An 11,123-nucleotide genomic window follows, 5' to 3' on the forward strand; every position below is an offset into this window, starting at 1 on the left:
ACACGCCACCTGGCCTTAACCGGACCAGGTCCCTCAAGGCATACCCATCGAAAATCGAACTCACTTTCTCTTTCCTTGCGGTGTCCTGACCACTGTCTCAAACCGGGCACCGGTTGTACCCTCTGATAATCGTACTCAACAACCGAGTACTTCCCATGATGCATCACTGCTCCAAATCTCAACAATGACTCGACCCATATGAGCTAGAAAACCATGAACCACCGGATCCCTGATCCGAATCCCACTTTATCCATTCCATGCTGACCGAAACATCCATTCTTCAATCTCAGAGCAACTCCCACGAGTCCTCTTCTTGCAATCACCCGCACGTGCTGCACCAGTCCTCGCACTCTTGTGTTAGGAAAACCCGTCACACTGACTACATCTCCAACATCCCCAGGGGAACCACCACTACACACAAGAATCCCTTATCAGAATCAAGCTGGGAGTCCCAGACTCCATCCCTGCATCCATCCTGAGACTCTTGGCTCTACACCCGCGGAATCCCTTCCGCGTCCTAAGCAGACACCCCAACATGATGTCATTTCATACCACCACTGCAATCACGTTGCTCAATGACCACCGGTCTAATGACACCTCCTCCCATACAACAGCTCAAAGGGTGGCACACCGGTGCTCAACTGATGGCTGTTGTTGCAGGAAAGCTCTGCCAAGGGCAAATACGTGTCACAACTCTCTCCGAAATCTAATATACATATGCCCGAAGTATGTCCTCGAGTGTTTGAATCGTTCGATTGCTCTGTAGTGTCCTCAGACATCACCATGGTAAACTCTACCTCATTTCTCATATCCCTCTTCGATACTGAACACCAGATCAACTTTTTGGCCCCACAGCTGAACCTCCAAAGGTCACACATATCATGACCCAAGATATCCCACCAACTTCCTCCCTTTGACAAATATTCCGGCCTAGTGACACGCAAGTCACTAAATTCTCTTCTCCTCATACGAAAAATACAATCCGATCGAAGATCGAATCGGCTCTGACCTCTGGAGTCTACTGCGCATATCTCCTGCGCACCTTGTTGAATCTCTCGACAGAGGCGGAGGCCCCAGCCTCGCCCCGGTTTAACCACTAGGCTCCAAAACTCAATATTAGGGCTACTAAAGCCTAAAACTCCTATGCATCGTACACTGATCAGAGAACACCCATCATCACACTCTCTTGCCGTCTAGCGAGTTCTATGGCTTCTTGCAATATCACGACAGCCTCTGACTAGTGAGTACTACGATTCCCCGTAGCACCACAACGCCAACTGACTAGTGAGTACTACGGCTCCCCGCAGTACCATGACTCCCACTCTCTGACTTGTGAGTACTACAGCTCCCCGTAGCATCACAACACCCTCTGACTGGTGAATCCTACGGCTCCCCGTAGTATCACGACTCTCTCTCTCTAACTTGCGAGTACTACGGCTCCCCGTAGCATCACAAAACCCTCTGACTGGCGAATACTACGGCCCCCCGTAGTATCACCCTATACCCTTATTCTCATTACAACGCCACACTATGCTCACTAACTCATGCACCGAAGACTATCATAGATAGTTACACACTTGCCCCAATATGCATTACAGACTCTAGCGGCAACCGCTATACACAGAACCCATCTCTGCGGAGATCCACTTCCTTAAATAATTCCCTCTTGATGACAATACGCGAAGGGCTCCCACTGGAACCCTAGATACATGATACATCACTAGTCGCTTCAAACTCAAGACTCTAAATAACTCCGAAATCAAGACGCTATACGCGGAAACCAGGGAACACCATCACCGAACATCACAATGTCCTGCCTCTACTACTGATTCTCTCACTCCCAACACCATACATATACAACAATACATTCCTCTGAGCCTCATAATAATTCTTCATTTTACCCAATGCGCAACTTTAGTGTATCCAAACACTCACTTGGAATACAAAGAAAGCGCTGACGCTTCAGAACACACTGATGATCCTCCGGAATCCTTTCCTCTACTGCTCAGAATCCACGCAAGAATACACATACCGACCCGGAAGTTGGCTGCTCGATGATCTTCTAACCACCCCAAAAAGGCATATACAATCCATACTTCGACCCAGAAGTTCTCGACTGCCCATACTGTCATCACGAGCCTTCTAATTTGAAACGGCCCTGAACACCGCCAAATTCCTGTCCATTTACCACCCGCCGTGGAGACGCCCATCTCTCTCTCAGACATATACCACCTGCATTATCTTGCCCTGCAACTTTCCCTGATCACCAATGACCCTGCTCTCATGAATTCAAGTCGCAGGTTCCTGTATCCAACCCCTAACCGCTCTTGCACAAATCTCTGGTTCCCTCAATAAAATACCCGGTTCTCCCCCACTAGGGTTCGAACCGTCCCCAATTGGCATACAACCATCCTGCCAATTATTTTTACCAGCAGAATCGCACCTGCCCCTGGCAAGTGCTGCGCAACGCCCGAAAATCCCCTTTAAGGAAATCAATTGATCTTATGGACTCTAAACCTCAGATGAAATTCTCAAGAACTTCTTGTCACGACGGCCTCTAGTCATTCCAGGTCTCATACCAATCCAATACCAAACAACTCAACTGTCCAATAACATCACTGACCCATAGGATGATTCAAGAAATCATCATACTCCCCCACCTCGACTCATCAACCAATGTTCCAACACATGGATCGTCCCAAGAACAGGGACCTACTCCCATATTCACTCCCTAACATAGATACAAAACCACTGCACTGATAAACTCTACTGGACTCCCCACTGACACCACTACAATACGCCCTACTATGCTCAAATAGGTGTAACGTGGTCCTCGACTATCTCAGTCCTAACTGACTATCTGCTCATGATAAATCACTGCCTCGCGGCACACATGCTACCTGATACTCTGGTGGAAAATCATCATCAATGACAACCTGCAGGGTTTACTCCCAAACCAAAACTTAAACATCATGCCTCTCATGTTTCGCACACGAACATAAATAACACCACTCAGGTCATAGAAGGTGACATCTCCTCTATCGATTGATTGCTCAACTCAGACCGAAATTCTCCCCTCCCTCTGACTCCTTACTAAAGTACTCTGAAAGGCTCTCCACCTCCCTCTCAAAGGATGCCTCTTCGAACTCAATCATGGCCCACAGGCCTAAAACCCATAGCATCCAATCTCTACCTCATCAATCGTGACCGGATAACCGGAGAACCATAAGCATCATTCACTACGAACCATGGTACCCATCCCATGACATCTCTTCTCAATATTATCTGGTGTATGGTACCCAAACCATAGCATCAATCCTTCATCTGCTCCGATGTATGGTACTCAAACCATGACATCACTCCTCCATTTGCTCCAATGTATGGTACTCGAACCATCACATCACTCCACAATACGCTCATTAGAAACTTTAGAATACCCCCTGTATCAAGTATGGGTCCTCTGCTTTCAGTAGTATGGGCCCATACTACCTGCCACATCTACCCATACTTTCCACACGGATTATCCCAGAGCTCCTAAGTAGCTGCTCGGCCTTCTCGATCCCCAATTCCGTCTCGTGCTTGCTCTCCGGTGAAATTCTCTACTCTGCCAGCGCACTCATCTGGCTAAAGTTACTCCCTAGGCACTTCCTAGATTCCCACACTTCTCTTCCATCAGTTGCTGAAGAGCTCCTAATGATGCCATCCATCTACCTCCTGAATATCGTCATATTTGCTTGGTAGCTGACTCCCATCATCGAGAGTTCCACAAAGCACGAAGCAAGCAGCATTCGAGCATCGAAGAATATATATATAACTCACTCTGGCTGATAACTCCGCTTGCTCCGCTCATCCTCGAAAGTACCACCGAAGTCTGCAACTCTTCCCCTCGCGGGTTTTAACTACTCCTTTGCTAAGTACCACAGTACTTATCTAGGTATCTCCCCTAGATTACTCTTCTACTCGAATCCCCTCAAGGATTCCAACTAAATATTCTCACTCATCACATACTCAAAAGCACATCGTATATAACAACAATCCCTAGGCTAAGGCATCACAAATCAGGCCACTCTAGTCCTAATATATGGAATACCTAGCCTGTCTCTAGCATGCAATAATATCTCATAAAGTGCATCATAATATCTCATAACACAAAAGTAAGGGTATTTTGGGGATTCACCATTTGAGCGCTGGCTGACCGTACACACCTTCTACTCTACTTGTCTCCACAACTTCTTTTTCTTTTTATAAAACTTTTGTTTTGTTTGAAAATTTATCAAATCCTCGGTTTGAGTTCAAATACGCCCGAAGGTGCATCCAAATCCCTCAAACCAAGGCTTTGATACCAACTTGTAACAACATAAAATTTCCAATTTAATTTTTCATTTTTAAATCACAAAATGTATATCATATCATAATCTCAAAACCATAACAACAGTGTTTGCAAACAAATCCCAATATCTCTCTAACATAAACTCCATCGGTGTGGGTGTGTACAAGTCAAGTCGTCGCCTTCCCACGGTCCTCGCTGGTACCTGAGACATCAACACAACAACTGTAAGCATAAATGCTTAGTGAGTTCCCCAAAATACCACATGTCACAAATACGCCACTCAAGGCTAAACCCGACCCTCCGGTCAAGATGTCTCAGCGGGACCCTCCAGTCCCACAGCTCGTCGGACCCTCCGGTCCAGTCATAGCTCGTTGGGCCCTCTGGCCCGGTCTGAATCGTTGGACCCTCCGGCCCGGTCTATATAATCATACCGCATACAGCTAACACATAGCACGAAATCTCTAATATAACACATAATCTCATACATAGCACATAAGACCCTCTGGTCAACTCGAAATACCACTCAAGGTAACGTATAGTGAGAAGACTCACCTCGCGTATCTCGGAATCACTAGCGCTCGATCTCCTGAGCTATCATCCTCCTACAACACAAGCATATCTCTACTTAATACCACCTTGACCCTGGCTGACTAACACTACAAAGTCAAACTAGTCAACTCTGGACAACGGTCAAAGTCAACCCCTGACTGACTCTACTCGCCGAGTCAACCCGATGACTCGCCGAGTCCCCAAGCTCAGAACTTCCCTAAATCCGTGACCTGACTCGCCGAGTCCAACAACTCTGAGTCCACTCGCACCCAACTCACCGATTCGTCCCTTGACTCACCGATTCTCGACTCAACCAGAAAATATTGGGACTCTTCGACAAGACTCGCCAAGTCCAAGAACAGACTCGCCGAGTCTAAGGCTATCTTCAACCTACTCGCCGAGTTATTCATCCAACTCGTCGAGTTCCAACTCATCTTCAAGCAACTCGTCGAGTCTACCCATGCGACTCGCCGAGTACCACCGGTCTGAATCCATACAGAAGCATTCCAGGCCATGCAATTTATCCAAAACATAGATCTAGCCTCCTACAACCCATCCATCACGTAAAGTGGCAAACTTTACGTGAATCCAAAGAGATCTAGGTCTTATACACTTTAGGGCTTGGATTTGGGACATGATGGCTTCACTAAGCACTCAAACACAGGGACTTTAATGCACTCTAGACCTTCCCCATTCCAGATCTGAGGTAGCAACCTCAGATCTAACCTCCAAACTCCAAAACATCCCAAGATAAGCTCCCCATAAACCTCAAAATGATGAATCCATATGAGCAACAGCCCAAGAACGAGATATTACCTCAAAAGAACGCCCCAACTGCAATGAAATTTGAATCCAAGCAAAGCCCCTTGCTCCAAGCCTCCAAACTCCCAAGATTCCTTCAACAAATACCCTTCAAGCTCCCAAATGCACTTTGATCCACTCACACACGAATGCTAAGGGTTTCTGGACTTGAGGATGAGTAAAGGGGCTGGGGGAATGGATGTTAAGTTCTTTTTATAGGGCTCAACCCCGAGAATTAGGGTTTTCTCCACTCAGCGCCTACTCGCCGAGTCCAGCCTTGGACTCGCCGAGTCGGCCACTTAACACGCAACCAAATCGCGACCCTACTCGCCGAGTCTACCCATGGACTCGCCGAGTTCCCGTTTTCAATTTACTCTTTTAGCCCTTCAACTCTACTCTTGATATTTCGGGATGTTACAGATTAAGCCTTGGAGAATCAGAACACGTTCTAAAGTAAATCATCGGATTAATTTATTTGTTGTAAATTTTCTCTATCTATTTGTGTTTTTTATTTTTCAGAGAGTATTTGTGAGGCATGTGTGTACGTGTTTTTAAGTTGTAGGTATCGATTGCTAATTATGTGTCTTTTCTAATTTTCAGTATGTATGTAGTAGAAGTGTTTGTGGTTTGAGTTGTAAGAAGAATATAGGATGAAGAAAATGATCAGATAGAGTGGGAAGGAGGGGAGGCCCATCAGACCATTCGATTTTTCTTGTAACTACTTTGGATCGTGTTTCATTACATATATTTAAGTAACGATTCTATCTTTGGCGGATTTGAAACCGTCGGTGCTCCAACACATATGTATGTTTGTATGAAAGGTTTGATTTGCATGTGAAAGTGAGGAAAAAAAACATTGGAGAGGGAGTCAAAGAATGAGAAGAAAGATGGCTTCAATTATCCCTATCCCTCTTTACTTAACCATACCCCTTCATAATTACATTTTACTTTTTTCCTTAAATAACTAAAGATTATGTAACTATTATGTTTTTTTTTCTTTTAATATATACTAGCTTATTTATTTTTCTTTTACCAATCTTGTTTTTTTATTTAATTAATTTATTTACCTTTATTTTATTCTTTTCTTCATCTTGTTTTTTTTTTTATTTAATTAGGTTATTTACCATTGTTTTTATGATTTAAAAATATATTTTTCTTTTTGACATTTTGTTGAAGACATTGTTTAACGTAAAAAAACATGTTTGACGTTTTGTTTTTTTATATTTTTTTTGAATATCAGTATACTACTTTAAATCCCCTCACGTTTAGAAATAATCATGTTTGGCTACTTAATAAATTGACCACACATGTTGTTTCATATTTTTGGTATAGTTGTTTCATTTTTTTAATCTACCTTTTCGTCAAATACATATTTTAAAGTTTTGTTTGTTTGTATTTATTCCAAAATTTTATTGTTAAAACTTATTCTGTTTCAAACGACAAATTGAAAAAAATATGACTCTTTGTTTAAAAAAAACATATGATGTTTTGCTTATTTGTATAATCAAAAAATCTTTAAATTTTTATCATTTTTGTATAGTTACAAAAATCTTTAAATCTTTGTTGAACAACAAATTTAAACAAAAAAATGTTTGATGTTTGAATATATTTTTAATGTTTTATTAGTTTATATGTATGACATCATTATAAAAAAAATAGAACAAAAAAATCTAAAATATTGAATATTATATAATATAAATGAATAAAATGTTGATAGATTATTATAAATTTCAAATCTTAAATATAAATTTAATAATAAATAAAACTAAATGACATAAATTAAATAACATCTTTAAATTAATATTAAAATAATTATTACTTTGACATAAACAATAATTATTAGTTTATGTAACAACGAGAGAGAAAAAAAAAAGACCTTCATACGGAAACATTATCAAATTCTTATCTTTTTATATAAAATGTAATAATGGAGGGTTATGACAATAAAAAAAAAAAAATAGGTAGCAATAATAGCTCCCAAGAGAGATTCATGGTAAGAAAAAGAGGATAAAAGAGAGAGTAAAAAAGTGATAGTGCGGGTAGGGGGTAGGGTGGGTGAAGTATTTTTTTATTTTGTTTTATTATTCAAATATTAAGAAAATAGAAAAAGAAATTAAAATGACCAAATAATCTTTTCAATCTTTTCATATACCAAAACCACAAAAAAAAAAATAATAATAATAATTTTGGACCAAACATTTTAAAGTTCATCCATATTTTTTTTAGATACCATAAGAACCAATTTTAATCTATAATTTTTTACATCAATAAAATACTTATTTAAGGTTCATAGAAAATATTTTTTAAAACTTAATAATCTAACCTTTACAAATGGTCTCTTTAACAAAATTACCCAAAGTGTGTGTTTTTTTTTTTTTGGTAAAGTAAACACATTGTTTCGGAGAGGTCTCTGGAATTCCGAAGTACGATTTTGGACCATGATTCTGCAATATATATATATATACACACACACATACACACACCGTGTAACATGTGGTTCTTTTTAGTATAAGTTTTGATCTATATAATGTATAAGTTTTGCTTTTATAAAATATATAGATTTTGGTTTTATAAAATGTAAAAGAAATGAAAAGGGCAAAATAGTTTTTTTTTTTAACATTTTTAGGGACCAAACCCACAATAAATAAATATATATATATATATATATATATATATATATATATATATATATATATATATATATATATATATATATATATATATATATAACCATAACCAGTGATGCAAATTGAAAATATTTTGGATTTCATCCATACTTTTTTGCATACCATAAGAACTAAATTTACAGTTTAGTCTATAATTTGTGACTTCTATAAAATAGTTATTTAAGGTTTATAGAAAATATTTTTTAAAACTTAGTAATCTAACCCCTTATAAATTATCTCTTTGACAAAAATAACATAAAGTTTTTTTGTTTTTTTTTTTTTTGTTTTTTTTTGTAAAGTAACCACATTGTTTTGGATAGATCTTCGGAAATCTAGAGTACGATTCTGGATCATTGTTCCGTAATACATTTTATTTATTTATTTATTTATTTACTTTTCTGAGTAATATGTTCTTTTTTTAGTATAAGTTTTGGTTTATATAATGTATAAGTTTTTTTTCATAAAATTATAAGTTTTGGTTTTATAACATATAAAATGCAATTAAAATAAAAAAAACAACTAATAAATACATAAACTAAAGGGATATGTCTTTAAGTGATATTACAAATATAATGTTCAAATAATCTTTAACCTTGTACCCCCAAAATTTATGTTGGTCGTTTTCAATAATCCATATCCCATGGACCGATTTTACCCTCTATAAAAATTGATTTTTTCGGTGATCAACACCTCTAGGAAGCAACACAAAAACACCCTACAATCCTCTATGCTGTCAAACTGTTGTGGTAAGTCTAAGGCCTTTTTGAGGGTCATGTGAAGGTCTCAAGTGTGATTAAATCAGTCGATTCAATACCCTTGGCACCCACTAGCAGTCCGTGGATGCGGGCTCTAATACCTATAAACCAATCGTTATTTTCTGAACAGTAGCCACCTTTCCAGTGACTGTCATATATAATCGGTTGGAATGTCTTCAAATCCAAAGCAACCAAAAATCAATGAGCATGTAATATATTGATTAGGATGTAAAGCTACAAAAAATGTTAGAAATAATTAAATAGTATATAAATACTCAAGTAATGTAATCCAAACACAATTATACCGTATCACAATTTGCCCAAGTTGGTAAACAAATATATCAGTCATGTCACTCCAGTCAAATGTATTAGTGTTGAAAGCTAACGGCACACTCGCCTACCGAGTATCATCCGCTCTACACACTAGCAACAATGAGATCCACATCATGATGTGATGCCAATATTTTTTTTTTTGCATTAAAGCAAGTATTGTTATTAGAAGCGCAGTATGTAATGAGCATATAATTATATTACTTACATCACATTACAACAATCCTCCATGACTATCTGTATAAACCATGTCCAAAACTCAATCGTAGAAAAACCGGTCAAATAACTATGAGTAAACAACAACGAACCATCGTGTTCTTTATATGCATTGTGTATGGTAGGTTCTATAAGATTGTTCAACGGTGTTGTTCGTTGTCGTATAAACCATTTCCTCTTCATTTGAATCTATGGGGACTTATACCATATGGACATAACTTTTTGGCGCTTAGAACACCTAAGAGGTGCAAGCGACGATGTTTTGTATTCATCCTGCGAAATCTCTTTTACATCCGACAATTAAATACACGGAGACGGTTGCTCAGTGTTGACATTCAGTGGCTATTAAGGTGTTCCTAACCCATAATCATGCTCCCATAAGTCATCATCATTGTAGTATGTGGTACCAGCATCTGGCACGACGAGTGCATGTACGGTTCAATAATGTTTACTTGTAAACAATGCAAAAACCTAAGGATCATAAACGATGAAATAATTAACAATATACCTCCACCCCCTTCGAGGTACCAACATCATCTCCGAGATTCTGATTGATAACTTTTACAACCATGGCTAAAGTAGCGTCATGTTCTGCTAAACACTTATCTTGTGACCTTAACTGCTCGCGACATTCATTGAGTTCGTTTTGCAATTGAAGGACCTCGTTTTTCAAGTCACTAATAATTCGATCCTTTTTAGTTGATGGTTCAGCGACCGGAAATGGTGGTGGTGTTGGATGAGATGGATCATCTATTCGTGCCTTCTTTTGTCGAGGGTCATAGGTAGGGGAGTTTTTAGGTGATGATATGTAACAAACTTTTTCCTGCCATTTTTGGGTCATGGCTCGGAAGTCGATCGTTTAAGGCTTGGGCCTTAATGTAACGCCCCTAAAATAGGGCTAGATGATTACGGTTGCAGCACCCGCACCAGCGACATTGAGGATTACTGATGGATGGGAGAGCTAGTAGGCGAACCGTGTAATGAAGAGCAAGGCTTTTCAGCTGATGGTTAAGGAGGCGTGTGCGAATCTTAACGTGGTTACATGTATGTTTTTCATTTATTTATGCGCTTTCATTATTTTTTATGCTTATGTTTCATGTTGTAATGTTTAGGGATGTTTTTAGTGAACAATTTACCTGCTCTAGTTCTTTTTAATTCAGATGCTACCCGATTGTTTGTATCTCTTGCACTCAGTAAGAGATTTGATGATGCTCTTGGGGAGCTAGATTATATGTTGGAGGTGGAGATCGTTGGTGATCGTTCAGTAGGAGTATCAAGGGTTCTTCAGGGTTGTACTCTTTAGTTTTTCTGAGAAAGGTATCAGATTGATTTGGTTCCTATCCCTCTGTACGAGAGCAAGGTCATTATGGGGATGGACTGGTTGAGTCCTAATAGGGAAATGATTGATTATAGGCACCGTCTAGTGTGGGTTTGAACCCTTAGTGGGGAGAACTGGTTATTCAGGGCGAGGGCGCA

Source organism: Lactuca saligna, chromosome 7 (assembly GCF_052625555.1).
Source record: "Lactuca saligna cultivar CGN05327 chromosome 7, ASM5262555v1, whole genome shotgun sequence".
NCBI classification, from domain to species: Eukaryota; Viridiplantae; Streptophyta; class Magnoliopsida; order Asterales; family Asteraceae; genus Lactuca; species Lactuca saligna.